The sequence below is a fragment of the Diabrotica undecimpunctata genome, chromosome 8 (genome assembly GCF_040954645.1).
Source record: "Diabrotica undecimpunctata isolate CICGRU chromosome 8, icDiaUnde3, whole genome shotgun sequence".
NCBI classification, from domain to species: Eukaryota; Metazoa; Arthropoda; class Insecta; order Coleoptera; family Chrysomelidae; genus Diabrotica; species Diabrotica undecimpunctata.
The window spans coordinates 128,948,994-128,967,550 of record NC_092810.1 but is presented as its reverse complement, the minus strand read 5'-3'; the positions used below and the strand labels follow the sequence as shown (position 1 = coordinate 128,967,550).

Genomic DNA, 18,557 nt, shown 5'->3' with positions numbered 1-18,557 from the left:
AAAAAATAATTTTTTCACTTTTTATAATTGTTAAAAAAACAAAGCAAAATTAAATAAGTAAAAGAATCAAAAGTTATTTACCCTGGCAAATCACTACAGTGAGAAACTAGAGTAATAAATAATGTTGACGGCTCCCATTTGACTCATCTCCGATTTGCCGATGATATCGTCCTAATAAGTGGCAGTATTTTAGACTTAAGAGACATGTTAAAACAACTAAATGCCGCTTCGGAAAATGAACATGTGAAAGACAAAAGTGATGATGACAACGAACTATACATAGACGACACAAAATTGGAAAACGTAGAAGAATCTGTATATTTAGGACATAAAATAAAAATAGGCAAAGAAAAGACAGCCGAGATAATATGAAGAATAAGACTAGCTTGGGCAACATTCGGGAAAAATAAAGTATATACCCTATGGAAATAATAATATCCCTATAAATCTGAATAGAAAAGTTTGCGATGCCTGTATGTTATCAGTAGCAACCTAGGGCTTAGAAATGATGGTTGTCAGAAAAAAGTCTGCAATTAAATTACGAGTTATTCAAAGAGCAATCTAACGGACAATGCTCGGTATTAGTCTGAGAGAAAGAAAAATAAATAAAGAAATCTGTCAAAGAATGTGTTAGAACATATTGCAGAACTGAAATGGCAATGAATAGGACATCTAACTTGGCACTATTAAACCAGATAATAATTTAACTGGCACACTCGCAACCAAGACAAACAAAATGTATCGTCGGAAGACTCGAGAAGATATAAAGTATGCAGGAGAAGGTATTTTCAAATAGCATAGGACAGGACATGGAGAAATCTGAAAGAGGTCTATGTTCAGGGTGGGCAGAAAGTGGCTGAAGAATAAAAAGAAGAACTTTTTTAAAAACTTCCTATTATGAGTAATATTTATTTTATAAATTAACAATACTGTTATTAACTTAAAAATTAGTTATTGTCGAAACAAAAGTAACTTCATATGCGTGATAAATTATATAGGGTACCTATTCATATATGAATAGGCTAAGGAAACACTCAAGCCAAGGTTAACAAATTTGTTTAGTTATCAAAAGTGCTGTGTCCTTGTGTCAAAAATGAATGTATTTTGATAAAAAATAATTATATATTTGAATACATTACTTACCAATACTAGAATTATTCAACTGAAACAGGTTTGATCAGAGTATACGTAACTTCTTTGCCGTAACAACGGAATTTATTTGAGTTTTTTGTTAGTTTTAGAACTAACGATGTATACGTCAAAAATATTTGGATTTGGTTCTTTTCTAAGAATTTTTAATGAGGTACAAAATGGCGGTTGTTAGTCTATGAAAAACTGGTGACATCAGTTATTTTATTTTCTTACTCTTTTGGCTTTATACTGGAATATATATCAAGACGTAAAGGTATCCACAGGTTCAAAAGTATAGTTGTTTACTTCGACATTGATTTCATATTCGGGTGTCCTTTTGACCGTCATATATTTGGTTTTTGTTTAATTGATTTTGGGCTCAGATTTTATGCTTCATGATCAATCTCTTTTAAGATTTCCTAAAGACATTGCTGGTTTCTACAAGTACCTTCGAGAACAATATTGAACAATATGATTAATCTCTTTCCCTGTCCCACTTCCTCTACTATAACTGCTGGTTGTGACACAAGCAGCGTCGTTTTAATCAGGCTGATGTATTTGCCAGGTATGTCCTGCATGCGACATTTCATTATTTTTTTCACACTATCAAAACCTATTTTTGGCATTGAGTATTAGTCCAGTTAACTGGACTAGTGTGTAGTCTAGAGAGTGAGCCTCCGAGAGGGAGAACCTGTGGAGTCAGGCAAGGCTGCAAACTATCACCTATATTATTTAACGCTTATTCTGAAGAGGTAATTCGAGAAAGTCTGGAAGATGAAACAGTCGGCATAAGATACAGTCATAATAGCCGATAGTTTACAAGACCTGGAAAGACTGATAAGTAAAATAGTAATGTGTAGTAGGGAGTACGGACTCTCGCTCAATATCAAAAAGATGAAGTTTATGAAAATTTGTAAAAACAACAATAATACTAACGAAATCTTGATAGTAGAGGGCCAGCAGATCGAAAGAGTAAAAAAGTACACTTACCTAGGAACACTTATAACAGAAAATAATGACTACACTGCAGAAATCAAAGTCAGAATCGAAAAAGTACGTTCTAATTTTATGAAAATGAAAAAGGTCCTATGTGGCAAAGATTTAACATTAGCTCTTAAAGTACGCCTAACAATATGTTAGGTATACAGTATACTATACTATGGAGTGGAATCATGGACGTTAAATCTAGACACAATGAGACGACTTAACGCCTTTGAAATGTGGACCTATAGAAGAATTATGAGGGTTTTCTAGGTAGATAGAGTTACGAACAATGAAGTACTGAGCAGAATAGGTAAAGAGAAGGAAGTTGAACTTACAATTAAAGAAAGAAAGCTACAGTATCTCGGACATGCGATGCGGGGCGAGAAGTATGGCATCCTGCGACAGAAGAAGCATCGGAAGAAGGCGAATTTCATGGCTTAAGAACCTGAGAGAATAGTTTGGATGCAGCTCAAAACAACTATTTAGAGCTACTGCCTCAAAAATTAAAATAGCTATGATGATTGCCAACCTCCGTAGAGGAGATGGCACTTGAAGAAGAAGATTAGTCCAGTCGTCAGAGACGAAAATCTCAATGAACCTCTAGAAATTATATGAACAAACTGAATTTTGCTGAGAATGCCATCGACGCCCTGCATGCTCCAGCGCCGGCTCCAAACGTGCCCTAGCGATCCCAAGGCAGCGACGCTAAACATAAATTATTAAACTGTTTTTTCATGGGTGTGCATTTTATACCTACTACGCGGTCTCAGTTTTTGTTCAACGCCAGGTATCCCTGCTACCGTCTGAGTATTGATACACTACGAATACCCAGAGAGCATCCCCCATTCGCAAGAGGTCGCGCCTTATAGAAGAACTAACAAAAAACTCACACAGGCTATGAAACTTATTACTACTATTATTATTGGTATTAATACTTTTAGCGTTCTTAATGTTATTAATTTTAACTTTAGTACTATGTCGAAATGTGTCTTCGCTGTCGGCTGTAATATCAATTACATTATTTAATGTTACCAAAATTATATTTCTTTTTAATACTAGTGACACCTCTTTTAATCTTTTCCTTATCCATATCTCCTACTGATGTTGTTATCTCTCAATCCGTCCTTGTTACTGTTGATCCTTGTTTTTTGGTATAGCGCCGGTGTTTCTTGAAATTTTTGACTCTTCCCGTGTTGTATTCTGTTGGAGATCTCTCGATATAGCTTCTTCATTTGCCTTGTGGTAATAACTGGTTATAACTTGTCACTTCCATGTTTTTCTCAATATGTATGGGTTCGAACTCATTGCTATTGTATTCCTCTCCGTTATTGTATAATTTATTGTATCTCAAGTCTTCTTTGTACTCTTGTTCTCTAGCAAACTTGGGATTATCAACCAGTTTTTTCCTTTGTTCCTGTATTTCCTTTGGGAAGTCCTCATTGATGAAAATTTTCTTTCCTTTTAATTTATTAAGTAGTTGCTTTTATTTATTAGTAAAATGTTATACCCAAAAATAATAGAAGAAACTCACTGTATATAGTTAACGAAAACACAAGACGAACATTTTACATTATACAACATTTACATTATAAATACATTACATTTACCTTGTAAGACATGACAGAAGAAGAAACAAGTAATTATGTTTGTTTGTTAATCAGTATTCGCGTATTCCTATTGTTATTACTTGTTAGTCTGATCAAATAAAATTACAATGCACATACTTAAATGAAAATATAATTCGAAACAGGTTGGAACAAATTTTATATCAAATTTTAGGTTAAAACAAAAGATATTTTCAAAAAAGTATATGATTTATAATAGTCCAGGGTAATAAGGTTTTTGTCATGACCCAAAAAGCAATTCGTTGAATTGTTTAAATTTTATTATATTTGTTTATCCCAGAAAGCTGTTTTTTGCAATAACATAAGTCGGAAAAAAAGGCAGTTAGAACAATTTTTTGGTTTTCAAATGAAAGAGTAAGTATTCTCCTTTAAAAATTGCAAAAAAAATTGAAGAAAAAAATATTTATTTTCGAAAAATAATTTTACAAAAATATGCTAATTTTTTACTTTTAAACAAATAGAATTTTTTTGTTATTGTTTGTAAAATAATTATTTTTACATATTCAGAAAGCGTATATATTTTCACGATTATAAAAAGAAAAAAAAATTGACCTAGGTTAATTAGGGCCATATTTAGCCAAATTTTTTGATAAGTTCACATCTTATTTTTTTATAACATTTAAGGGATGTAATTAACGTCATTTTAATTTTGAATATTCATGAATTAATATATTTTAAAGTTTACTTACGTAAAAAAGTTGGTTTAATTTACTCTTTAGAAGAGTCGTCACTAAAGCTTTAAAAATGAAGTACAGCTGACCTCTTTAATGAAGTAAAAAATCATCATCATCATCACATCATCTTGGTGCTACAGCCCTTATTCGCCTTTTTATTTCCTCAGGTGTGTTATTATTGGGGTTAACCGATGTCCCTAGATATATGAACTCTTTGACTGCTTCGAAGTTTTGGTCATTGATGATTAAATTTGTGTCAACATTTCCAGCTCTTGTGTTTGTGTTAGTCGTCATGAATTTGGTTTTATTTTGATTTATCTGTAACCCCATTCGTTCTGCTGCTGCTACTAGCTCGGTTAGGATTTCCGCAGTTCTCGCCCTAGTTCTTGTTATAATGTCCACGTCGTCTGCATATGCTAGAATTTGGACTGATCTATTAAATATTGTTCCCCTGCTATCTAAATTAGCGTCTCTTACAACTTTTTCTAAGGCGACATTAAAAAGCTGACACGCCAGCGCATCTCCCTGCCTTAACCCCCTATGTATTTGAAATGGGGTTGACGAGTCGTTTTGAATTTTTACTGCTGATAGTATCTTCGTCATTGTCACTTTTATCAAACATATGAGTTTTTTTGGAATTCCTAACTAATTCATAGCGTTGTAAAGACTTGGTCTTAAGACACTGTCATATGCTGCTTTAAAATCGACAAAAATATGATACATATCTATGTTAAACTCTTGCGCTTTTTCGAGGATCTGTCGTAGTGTAAAGATCTGGTTAATGGTTGAACGTCCACGCCTGAATCCTGCCTGATATTCTCCTAGAAACATTTCAGTATAAGGCTTTAATCTTTCGTGCAAAATATTTGACAATATCTTATATGCTGTCAAAATATGTGAAGTCAAAAATCAAAGAAAATTAACTTTCAAAGTTCAAAATCGGTATATGTAAAAAAAAATCGGTTGCCTGTAAAGTCGGTTTTACGGGCGAAGATTTTACGTGACAACGTCTTTTTCTCGGTAGAATATTTATTGATATGAATATTATTAAATTGCACAATAGGAACAAGGAATTGAATGAAAATAAGAATTGCACAAATTTTAACTATAGAAATATATTTTGTTTACTAAAACATTGTACATGTAAACTTAAACTTAACTAATTTCTATTTGAGTGATTTTGTTGAGGATAGGACGATGATAGGAGAAATAGCATCGCACCAGCGGACCGATCATTTTTGAGTGGGAGAGAGAGGCAAGGCATTCGCCGGTCCGGCGGGCCTCTCTTTCGTTCGGTGACTCATCGTAACAGACGTGAGCGGGCGTTACACTTTTTCATGAGTGACTCCGAGCCACAACCTAATTTAAGACGTTGTCACGTCAAAATGTATTTTCTCGGCTTCCAACAGAGCAATTTTCTTCATTATTTTATTAAACTGATGTAACTGGAATAGAGACGTCTAAAAACGAATTAATTTAATAATACTCCAGTCTTCAGACACGCAAATGCCACTGAACCTCTAAAAATAATGCGAACAAGCTGAACTTTGCCGAGGATGTTAATTTTGGGATCCAAAAAATATGTAGAAAAGTTTACTACTCGTACCCCCCGACTTCCCCCTAAAACCACCCTCTTCGTAGGAGGGAAAATGGAAAAAATCGATTTACCAAGAATCTGTAGGCCGTAAAAAAAATATTTCAAATAAAAAAATGTAACTGAGCTCTCAGAAACAACGCATGAAGCGACCGGCGATTTTAAATATCAGCTACGCGCGCGAAATCAATTTTTTGATCAGAGCGTCATATCGGCGAAAATCAAAAATCGTTTTAAAGGTGAAGAAGAGTGCAGCTTTCTTTTTTAATTTTTGCATTTTGCCGCAAAATTCAGCTTGTTCTTTGGATTAATAATAATAGAATGAAGAAAATTGCTCAATCGGAAGCGGAGAAAATACATTTTTTACGTATATCGATTGTGAACATTGATATAAAATTTAATCCAACCTGTACCGAATTACATTTTGATTTTATTTTATTTGATCAGGCTATGTGTAGAATAAGTCTATTTCAAGCAGACTTTGTTGTTGAATATACTCAGTATTTAATTTTTGCACTAATCGTCGACATCACAAACCCGCTAAATACATTCAAATTGCGTATAATATGACATGCAATATTCTTTTTTTCGTACACAAAGTTAAATTCCTACAATTAGTCAATATATTTATTTTATTTATTAATAAACGAGAATTTTTTTTAAAGAATTTATGATCAATTATCAGGTGACTACAAGGTCGCATCATGGGAACAATTACTATTTTTTCATTAATTGATATTTAAAAAAAAAAATCAATTAACAATACCTTCCAACTTTCAATTTTTCTCTTAGTATTATACAGGATCGTGGGTAAATAATGGGATTATGGGATAAATATCAGTTGTGAATTCTATTTACGAATTATTATTACATTTTTTTTTATTAAAAGTGGTGACATGACTTTGTAGTTTTCGTGGCATTACAAACAAAACGAATTCAGTTGTCTATCACTCTAATTATCATTATTACAACATGCACCATCACTATCATTTAGTTGTCATTGAATCTAATGCTGAACTTTGGTTTGGGTTGTTCGCAATTCAAGTTTTTATCTTTTCATGGTCCATGGTCTTGTGGACATCCTATAATCGTTTCTAATCTAAGATCTAATTAATATTTTTATTCTTCTTCAATATTTCATTCTGCTAATACGAAAAGCTATTTCCAAGCTCAATGTCGCTTTTTAATATATTTTACCTAGCATATAAAATATTGTTGTGAATTTATTAAAAGGTTCAATATTTATAACACTTACGGATTTAATTTATTTCTTTATTTATATTAACTTATCTGACAATAATTTATTATATCCGTACGTAACAAATTCGCGAGCGCGGGTCTTGAGAATTAACTGTCCCTCCATATAAAAATGTTGTATTTATATACGAAATCCTGATATACTAGAACAGCATCGAAAGATCGCATTGTCTTGCATCGAAAAATCGAGAAGCATCTAGTTGGATGATTCACCATAATTTGAATCTAGAAACTTCGCCAAAATTTCTACAATAAAACAGAATTATTAGTGAATAAAAACATGTTTAAAGGTTAAAACTATGACTCATATTTTTACGTAACATTGCCCCCCTCTCAAAAGATGGTTCCTCCTGGAACCTTGTTGGGACTAGAACTGGAACGGTATGCTGGTATCGGCAACTGGACCCTCTTTTACAACTTCCAGTTGTATAAACTATGCGGATTGCAACAGACTAACACCTGGACTTCGGTGTCTTTAAAGATCTCCTCCACCATATTTCGGATAACCCTCCAATTTTAATTGGCGGCACTCCAACTTTGGCATGGCTAACTTTTGCACGTCGGACTCTAGTACGTGCCCTCTCAATTGAAGTAAGGCTTCCCATACATCTCGATAGGTAGGTTGGTCACGGGCAGTGTCTTTTGTTACCAGGTAGAAAAGGTAACGTGATGCATCTTGGAGTTTCAAGGTTTTATTGGCACTTGGCATTGAAGTTCTGCAACTCGACCAAACTTCCTTCGAAAGACGGATGCCAACCCTGGTGCGTCTTTGATACTGGCCGGGATGGTAAGGGCCAGCGAGTAGTCATCGGGGAGCGCGAGTAGATCTTGCTTTTCTTCAGTGGTAACACCATGTCTCGCTTTACCGGTGCCTCCATAGGCACCCATGAATTCCTCAAACGTGAGGTCAGACACATCTTGGACTTGGTTTACTTCCACTTCTTCATCTACGTCGTGGTCACCTTCGAAAGATGCCAACCGGTTATGGTGTACTATCATCGGCTTTCCCCTCGGAATCTTGCTTATTCGGTAGATGACATCGTTGATCTTCTCCATGATGAGGTATGGACCTTCCCAAAACTGCTGCAATTTGGGAGAACAACCTTTTCGCTTCTTGGGATTATACAGCCATACTTTGTCGTTCTTCTTAAAGCAACCCTTTTCGGCTTGTGTATCGTACCGTTTCTTCATTCGGTCGCTAGCGATCTGAAGGTGGGAACGGACCAACTCATGTACATCGTCCATTCTTCTTCGTAATTCGATCACATAATCTTCACCTGCTACATCTTCTCCAGGTCGACACCCAAATTCTAGATCACAAGGTAGTCGCATTTCGCGTCCGAATAGGACTCTGGCTGGTGTCTGGCCCGTTGATTCGTTAACAGCAGATCTGTAGGCCATTGTGAAGAACGGAAGGTATTGGTCCCAGTCTCGCTGATGATCGGACACCATCTTTGTCAAATACTTGCCAACTCTCCTATTCATTCGTTCTACCATACCATCCGATTGCGGATGATACGCGGTAGTTCTTGTTTTCTTCATGCCTAGTCTATCACATATTCCTTGGAATAGATCACTTTCGAAGTTCCTGCCTTGGTCACTATGGATCTCCAAAGGCACTCCAAATCGGCTGATATATTCTTGGATCAACTTATCTGCAACGGTGGCGGCCTTCTGGTCTGGAAGTGCGTAAATCTCGACCCACTTAGTGAAGTAATCCATTACTACCAACGTATACTTGCCCCCATTTTCACTTTCTGGAAATGGCCCTGCAATGTCCAAAGCTATTCTTTCAAACGGGCTTCCAACATTATATTGTCTCATAGGAGCTCTCCTTTTCCGGTGAGGCCCGTTACTCGTAGCACAAATAGTACATTTCTTACACCAGTCTTTTACGTCGTCGGAACTGTTCATCCAATAAAACCGTTCCCGAATTCGCTGAAGGGTTTTCCTTACACCAAAATGCCCTCCCGATGGACTGTCGTGTAACTGACGAAGTACTTCGGCTATTCTGCTCTTTGGGATCACCAACTGTCTTCTCTTCTCTGAACCGTCATCATTTTCCAGGACTCTGGTTTGAGCAAGCCATCTTCGATGATAAATGAGTCCCACTGGGCCCAATACGTCTTAACTACTGAGCATAGGTTTGATATTTCCTGCCAAGGTGGTCGACGGTTTTCCTCTTTCCATTTTCGGATTTTCTGTATAACTGGATCTCTCTCTTGTTCTGCCCTTATCTTAGTAGGCGTCCAGTCGTCGTTGACAATCGTCGTTCTTAGCACTGCTGCTTCCTTGGATTCCGTTTTGTTGCAGTGGGAACACTCTGCTGGGCATGGCCTTCTGGAAAGAGAATCAGCGTTTCTGTGGCTAACTCCGGCCCGGTGCTCAATCTTAAAATCGTATTCTTGGAGTCGTTCGATCCACCTGGCTATCTGACCCTCTGGATTCTTAAACTGCATCAACCACTTAAGGGCGGCATGGTCGGTTCGGATTAAAAACTTCCTTCCATAGAGGTATTGATAGAAGTGCTCTACTGATTTCACTACTGCCAGAAGTTCTCTTCTCGTGACGCAATAATTCCGCTCAGGTTTTGAAAGAACTTTACTAAAATATCCGAGGACTCGTTCCTGTCCTCCTTGAATCTGAGACAGCACTCCTCCAATTCCCACATTACTTGCATCTGTATCTAAGATGAACTCTCCTTCTGGCAGTGGATACCCTAAAATTGGTGCTGTTATTAAATGCTTTTTCAAGGTCTCAAAGGCATTTTGGCAGTCTGTATCCCAGCGGTAATCTCTTGCTTCCTCCGTAAGTCGCGTTAATGGCTTAGCGATATCTGCAAACTTCTTAATAAACCTCCGGTAGTAAGTACATAGTCCAAGAAAACTTCTCACTTGATGTTTGTCAGTTGGTTTTGGCCATCCCTTAATGGAATCGATTTTTCCCTTATCCACGGCCACTCCTTCTTTACTGACTATATGACCCAGATAATTGACTTTACCTTGAAATAGCTGGCACTTCTTGGGGTTTAACATCAATTGGGCAGCTTTAAGTCGATTAAAAACGTTTTCTAAATTCTTCAGATGTTCTTCGAATGTCTCCCCAAGACGATTATGTCATCCAAATAAACCAGGCATGTTTTCCAAGATAACCCTCTCAACACATTTTCCATAAGCCTCTCAAATGTCGCAGGAGCATTACAGAGTCCAAATGGCATAACGTTGAATTGCCACAATCCAGATCCTGTGGTGAAGGCCGTCTTTTCTTTATCTACTGGGTCCATTTCTACCTGCCAGTATCCAGACTTCAAATCCAAAGTAGAAAACAATTTACTTCCAGCCAATGTGTCCAATGTGTCATCGATCCGAGGCAGAGGATAACTATCTTTCTTGGTAACGTTGTTCAGCAAACGGTAATCCACACAGAACCTTGTCGTTCCGTCTTTCTTCTTAACTAGGACCACCGGAGAGACCCATGGGCTCGTAGAAGGTTCTATCACCCCGTCTTTCTTCATTTCCTGAACAATCGTTTCAGCTTCCTCTCTTTTCGCCTGTGGTAATCGTCGAGCTGTTTGACGAATTGGCTTAGCATTACCAGTATCAATTTTATGCTTAACAACGGTAGTTCTTCCCGTCTTTCCTCCTTTCGGTACGAAAATATCACGATACTGCCGAAGAAATTCCCTTAATTTCCTTTTCTCCATCTGATTTAGAGACTGTCCTGCAACTGCAACCATTTGGTCGAATTTGTCGTTGGAATTATCAGATGTTGTCGCCTGACGGATTATGGATGTCACAGGTACACAAGTTCCTACCTTTGTCTCTTTCTTGATGGTCACTGGGTAGTCGTTGACATTGATAAGTCTCACAGGAATTTCTTTAGCCGAAGTCACCAATTCCTTTCCAATTATGATTCCACGGCCAACCTCATCGTCGTGGTTCCAAGGCTCCATCATAACAGGTCTCCCTTCGTCCACAATTCCCTGTAGCCGCGCTACTATGATCGTTTCGCTTCTCGCAGGCACGACTGTATCTTCTTTAATGGCTGCTTGCACAGTGTTGTCATTATGTGGATGGAGAAATACCTCCTCGTTGCCAACTTTGATTACCTTATTCTTAAAATCCAATTGGAATCCATGCATATTCATTACGTCCATTCCTAATATAACATCCTCTTCGATGTCAGCAACTATAACAGTATGGACAAACTTTTCTGCTCCAATTCCCAATTGTACCTAGATCTCTCCATGAATGTTGGCATTTTCACCTGTAGCGGTCCGAAGTCGCAACCTCGTTGGTGACAGTTTCTTACGGCTGTTTATAACTGTTGGGCGTATAATGGTTCTGGTCGCTCCGGTATCCACCAACAACGTATGCTTTTTACCATTTATGTCTCCATCTACATATACACTATCTTCACGACATTTCAAAGAAGCTATTAGTATAAGAGGGTCTTTGGAAGAGTTCCGGGTCGAAGCTGCCCCCCTAAGGTTGACTCGTTCTGGTTTTCCTGATGGTGAGTTTCTTGATTTTATGGTCTTCTTTTTCTTGCATGTCATGCTTTTCATCAAATTAAAGAGCTGGTCAAGTTTATCTTCATCTCCTTCCTCTTTTACAGTCCTAACTTTATTGTAACCGCCAGAGGCCTGCGTAGCTGACTCGTATTCGAGGGCGGCGGATAAAACATCAACCAGCGTCTTGTGACGAGCTAATCGCAGTGTTCTCTGCATTTCATGATCACGAAGACCATCAATAAACGTTTGAACGGCCAATTTTTCCATCATGTCTTCGGGAGCTGTAGGATAAGCATATCGTACTAATCTGGCAATATCTACCTCATATTCTTGAAGAGCCTCTTCTTTCTTCTGTCTACGATTTTTAAGCTGTGACTGATATACATGCTCCAAATGTTCGTGGCCATATCGCATATTTAACCTCTTCTTCAGTTGTTCGAAATCATCGGTCTCCTCTACGGCTATGGTCTGAAGCACATCTAAGGCATCTCCTCGAAGAGCGATAGTCAGGTTTACAGCCTTTTCTTTTTCAGACCATCCATTTGCTCTTGCGGCTGATTCGAACTGTTTCATGTAGTTGTTCCATGATGATTTTCCGTCGAAAGTTGGGACTTTCACATGGACAGAACCTCCACTTCCTTCAAATTTCGGTCGTGTTTCCAACTTACATTTCGTCTCGTCTTCTTTTGTCTCCACTGTAATTGGATTGTTTCCTCTCTCTGCTGTCCCGGTTTCCTCCATCTTCTTTTCCATCTCTTTCCATATCTTTTCTTCGAAGGCCAACATATCGGCAGCAACTTGGTTTTTTAACGAAGATATTCTATCGTCCAGGGCAGACATCTCAGAAGTGACTTTAGAGATTTCCGAAGAGATGTTAGCAGAGACTTTGCTTTCCAGCGAAGAAATTTCGTTAGAAACTTTGTCTTCCAACGAAGCGATGTCGCCGGAAACTTTGGCTACATCAGAAGAAACTTTCGAAATATCGTCAGAAACTTTGTTCTCCAATGATGCGATGTCACCAGAAACTTTGGCTACATCAGAAGAAACTTTCGAAATATCGTCAGAAACTTTGTTCTCCAATGATGCGATGTCACCAGAAACTTTCGAAATCGACGAGAGGACAGCATCATGTTTGTCTTCAAATATATAAGTCTCTGGATCTAGTCCTTCTTCTAGCAAAGCGTTCTTTAGTCGTTGGACTAACTCAGCCTTTTTTCCGGTGGAAGCTAATTCTCTGTCTTCAAGATGTCTTCTTAAATTAGTCACTGTCAGCTCATAAATCGTAGCCATTTTCACAATTTATTTTATATTCACTTGTATTATTATTATAAGTCTAATTTATGTTCGATCTCACTCTGACACCATTTGTTGTGAATTTATTAAAAGGTTCAATATTTATAACACTTACGGATTTAATTTATTTCTTTATTTATATTAACTTATCTGACAATAATTTATTATATCCGTACGTAACAAATTCGCGAGCGCGGGTCTTGAGAATTAACTGTCCCTCCATATAAAAATGTTGTATTTATATACGAAATCCTGATATACTAGAACAGCATCGAAAGATCGCATTGTCTTGCATCGAAACATCGAGAAGCATCTAGTTGGATGATTCACCATAATTTGAATCTAGAAACTTCGCCAAAATTTCTACAATAAAACAGAATTATTAGTGAATAAAAACATGTTTAAAGGTTAAAACTATGACTCATATTTTTACGTAACAATATTTTGTTTCATAACAGATATAGATAAAATATCAGTGAAGTTATTAACAAAATTGGTAAAAAGCTACAAGATATGTAGAAATAACATGCTTCCTTGTGAAAATTATAAGTATTTACGTTACATCTATACAGTCCCTGCTGCTTATATTATGAGACTCACTTAACAAATTCTGGTTTTAACAAATTTTGATATATTAAATCACCTTTAATGTATCTATGTAAAAGGCTAGGACGAAAAGTCACACTGTTTGTCCGATAGGTTAACTACGCCACCTAGGAAAGAAATCTGAACTACAAATTGAAATGAATAAACTTATCTGTCATAAAATATAAAATATTTATTTGCCAAATAAAGTACCGAATAAGAAGTTATCTGGAAGATAAATTGTGTTTATTGTAGTCTGTTATAATGTTGTAGATGATCGCGAAATCAAAAATGTAACATATACAGTGTGTCAATTTGAAAAGGTACCACCCTCTATAATTTGGTCCCGATAGAAAATCTAAAAATATGCAAAAACACGTCAAATTTATTTGTGAGGGACTATCCCCTAGCGGGGGCGGACACAACTCCCAAAATCTTTAATGGAAAGAGGGTTGAGGGATATCTCATTTTAAAGGTCATTTAACTACAAATAGAAGTAGCACAAATGGAAGTTTTAGCCATCTTTACTGCAGAACCCTCCACATCGCTTCACAATGTGGCACGCCAAGTAGCAATGTCTCACGAAACTGTAAGAAAAGCACTAAAGTTACATAAATTTCACTCTTATAAAATGTAAATTCTTCAACAACTTTTTGAGGATTAAATTTGGCGAAACAATGACGATTTTAATAATTGCAAACCAAAATATTTGCATTACTGATAAGTGGATGTTTTTCTTAATGGACATGTTAACGCGCAAAATTGTCACTACTAGAGTGATGGAAATCGACAACTTTTTAGGGAAGGTCATACACAGTATCCCAAGAAACTGAACGTTTAGGCTGGTATTCTTGAGAATACTATTATTGACTTTTATTCATTGAGGAAAATCTAACTGGTGAGCTCTACCTAAATCTGCTGAAAGAAATAATTTAATAACAACTACTTTGGAAAATCAAATTGATGCGGCTGGTAACATGATTTTGTAAGATCTGATTTACTTTCAACAAGATGAAGCTCCACCACATTACTTTCTTCCAGTTAGACAGTGGCTAAATAATAGATTTCCTGGTAGATGGATCGGTCGAAAAGGATTAATAGAATGGCCACCACGATCACCCGAGCTAGCACCTCTAGATTTCTTCCTATGTTGATATCTAAAGTCAATTGTCTATAAAACACAACCTCGAGAATTGGTAGATTTAAAGAGAAGAACAACAGCTGCGTGTAGGGACCTTTAGCCTGAAGTTTTTCGAAATGTTAGAGAGGAGTTTGAGAGCAACATTTATCATTGTTTACAAAAGAATGGACAGCATTTCGAACATTTACTTTAGTGTAAGTTACTTTTACTTTCGGAAGCTACTTTTCATTAAATTTTTATGTTTTATTGCAAAACATTTTATACTTAAACATCTTTACGGTTTTACTTGATTTTTCCAACTAAAAAGAAATATAATGTATGTGTGATATTTTTGAAAAGGTATTTGAACGTCCTTCAAAATGAGGTATCACTTAAGTCCCATTTCTATTAATGATTTTGGGGGTTGTGTTCGTCCCCGCTGGAGCAGTATGTTATAAGAACTATTTAGAGAATATTCAAGCAAATCTTTTAGGTAATCCCCGCTCTTTTTGGAGGTATGTTAGTGCTACACGTGGGTCTAGTGCTTATCCTAATGTAATTTCTAATAAAGATGGGGATGTAATAGCTCAGAATGGTGATGAAATAGTCAATATATTTGCCAGTTATTTTTCAGGTACATTATAGTGTGGATTTCCAGATTCTGAAATTTAGTCTGACTGATGTTTTCGAGGGGATTATGAGTTTAAAAACTACATATTCTTCAGGGCCTGATGGTATACCTGCAGCACTTACTAAGAACTGTATTTTTCCATTTGTAAATTCAATCAGCAATCCCGAAACTTCTTGATAAATTGTTATCGATAAATCTCATCTGGGCTTGCAGAAACATAATTATTGAAGAACAACATGGATTTTCTAACGGGAAGTCAACAGTAACAAACCTTGTCAATTACCAACAATACTTGTTGGGTGCATTTTAGAATAAAATTCAGATCGACAGCATTTACACTGATTTCTCAAAGGCCTTTTACGAGGTTAATCATAATCTTTTGGTCCACAAACTTCATGCATCTGGTTTTGGTGACCCCATTGTTATTGGATTAAAAGTTTTCTGATGAGACGTACACAAGTTCGTATTAACAATTATATTTCAAAAGAATTCCATTATTGTTCTGGTGTCCCACAAGGGTCTCATTGTGGTCCCTTGTTTTTTAACTTGTTCATTCAACTATATTGGTAAGGCTATCAAAAACTCAGACTTTCTGCTATTTGCTGATGATATATGATTTCGTTGCATACATCATAAACCGGATAGGGATCTCTTGCAAGATGATGTAAATAATATATGTTTATGGTCAAAACAAAATGGTTTAAGCTTAAATCCAACTAAATGTTCTTGTATTTCATTTGGTCGTATAAATAATCTAATAGCTAATAGATATGTTCTTAATGATGTACTCTTGGATTCAGTTACTGAGATTAGAGATTTGGGTGTATTATTGAATTGTGCATTGACATTTAGAAGCCATTTTCTTAAAATTAAAGAAACAGGATTTCGTAATCTTGGTTTTATTTATCGTAACAGTTATTCTATTCAAATTATTGTATTGCTCTCTGGTACGTTCAGGTCTTGAATATTGCTCTGTTGTTTGGTCCCCATTTCATCAAGTCTACATTGATGGATTGGAGAGCATTCAGCGGAAGAAGATCTTTAGCTTTTAAAGCACATATTAATATAAGAAATACTGAAAATTATTTCATAGATTATTCTGTAATAATGTCTCAATTTAACATTGCTTCACTGAAGAACCGCAGGTTGAGAGCTGATATGTTATTTTTGTTTAAAATTCTAAAAAACGTTATTAATTGTCCCCCGTTATTAGCCAATGTGTACTTAAACACAATACATAGAACTCGACACACTGCATTCTTTTATATTCCTTTTCATAGGACTGATTATGCTCGTCATTTTCCCTTGTCGAGAATGCTCAGCTCTTGTAATAACCTCCTATTGGATCCATTCTGTCCAAACATTAATGTTTTCAAAAGGCAACTTAAGAGTCTAATTATTAATCTAAATATGTGATATTTTTTAACTTTTGTGATTTGATATACTGTTTTAATGTACAAATTTTTACTGTTTCATTGTTTCTTTGTTATTGTTTTGATGTTTATTGTACCTACATGATCTTTACTTTTTACTATTTATTGTAAATGGTTCTACCGTTGAAATAAATAAATAAAGGTTTAATGTAATTTAGTAGAAAACTTTTCTACAAAATGTCCCCCCCACAAATAAATTTGACGTGTTTTTGCATATTTTTAGATTTTCTATAGGGACCAAATTATAGAGGGTGGTACCTTGTCAAATTGACACACTGTATATTGTTGTTTATTGTGGGTGGGAGACATGGATCCAGTATAAGAAGATATAATAAAATCTAAGAGTTTGATGTTTAATGTTTATAAACTTGTTTATATGTTTATAAACACTAAAGTGCGAGAATATAATATTTGAGGCAGAATCGACCATTTTAATTTAAACAATCCACGAAGAAAATTTCTATAATGAATTCCATATTAAAACCAGATATGTAACATAACTTTTTATGTATGGACAAGAAGGTTTAGGTACTATTTTATCCAATTGAAGTGGCTGTAAAGTTAAAAAGATTCAACCGTTCTAATCTACAGCAACATTCTATAACCTAGCAAGAGATCAAAATGAAGACAATTTTGAACACGCAAGACATTATTGAACTTTTTGAAGTTGAAGATGTTTGAGCTAACTTTACATAATATTTTAGTGTTATAGAGAAATCTCAGAAGAATCAGTAATATACATGTATCATTTTTTATTTGTTATTCAATTTTTCTTTACATAATTTAATTTATTCCTGTCACCACAAATTGTATAATCAAAAGAGATATTAAAACATTAGTGTGATTTCGTTGACAATTAATTAAATATTGCTGTTCCGAAATAAATTGTACGTTTATCTTACAGATAAGTAACCGCAACATAATTTGACGCATGATAACGGGCAAAATCACAAGTTATAAATATATTAGCTATAAATGATAGTACATATTACCCTTTTTGGATATTTATTAAACAACAAAATTGAAATTATCACCTAGTTTTACTAAAATACATCTTGCTGCTATTTCTTTTAAATGATCCTTATGGTTCCAATGAAAAAGGATTATCTTAATTAATTAAATCTTTTTCCGTATTAGTTCCTCGACCAATTTCCTTTTTAGGCACTCCCAAACATTTTGGATGGGGTTCATGTCTGGTGAGTTGAAGGGTCATGGTAATAAAAGACTTGTCCTATCAAAAAACTTTTAATGCTTTTAGCCGTCTGGCAATGTGCTCTATCCTGCATCAAGACCTTGCGACTTTGCTATTACCAAACCATTCGTTAATTGGTGGAACCAATTTTGTCTGCAAGAATTTTTTATACTGGTCATGTTGCATGGTTTCTTCTACCACGTATAAACATCCCATTCATTTGCCACTCATTGCAGACCAGATCATTACTGAGGCGCAATGTTTAATTGTTTTTGTTACATATCCCTTCTCATATTTGTTCCCTAGGACATCTTCGGACAAACTGAACCTTATCATGTATAATTTGAAATGTGGCTTCATAATTAAAGTAAACCTACAAATGTAAATAAAAATTATAAATTATAAAAAAAAATGTTTTGTATTAATTTATTTTTTGCCAATCATCAATAGTCCAGTCTTTATGCAAATTTGTCCAATTTAAGAATTTCTTGAGCATGTATATAATAACGTTCTTCAAGTGATAAA

At 35.6% G+C, this 18,557-nt stretch overlaps 1 protein-coding gene across 1 annotated transcript in view; it reads left to right on the top strand.

The window, feature by feature from the left end:
• The window catches only part of LOC140448003 (motile sperm domain-containing protein 2-like), a 105,836-nt gene that overhangs the window by 15,108 nt on the left and 72,171 nt on the right, over positions 1-18,557 (top strand). The gene's annotated exons all lie outside the window — the stretch shown is intronic.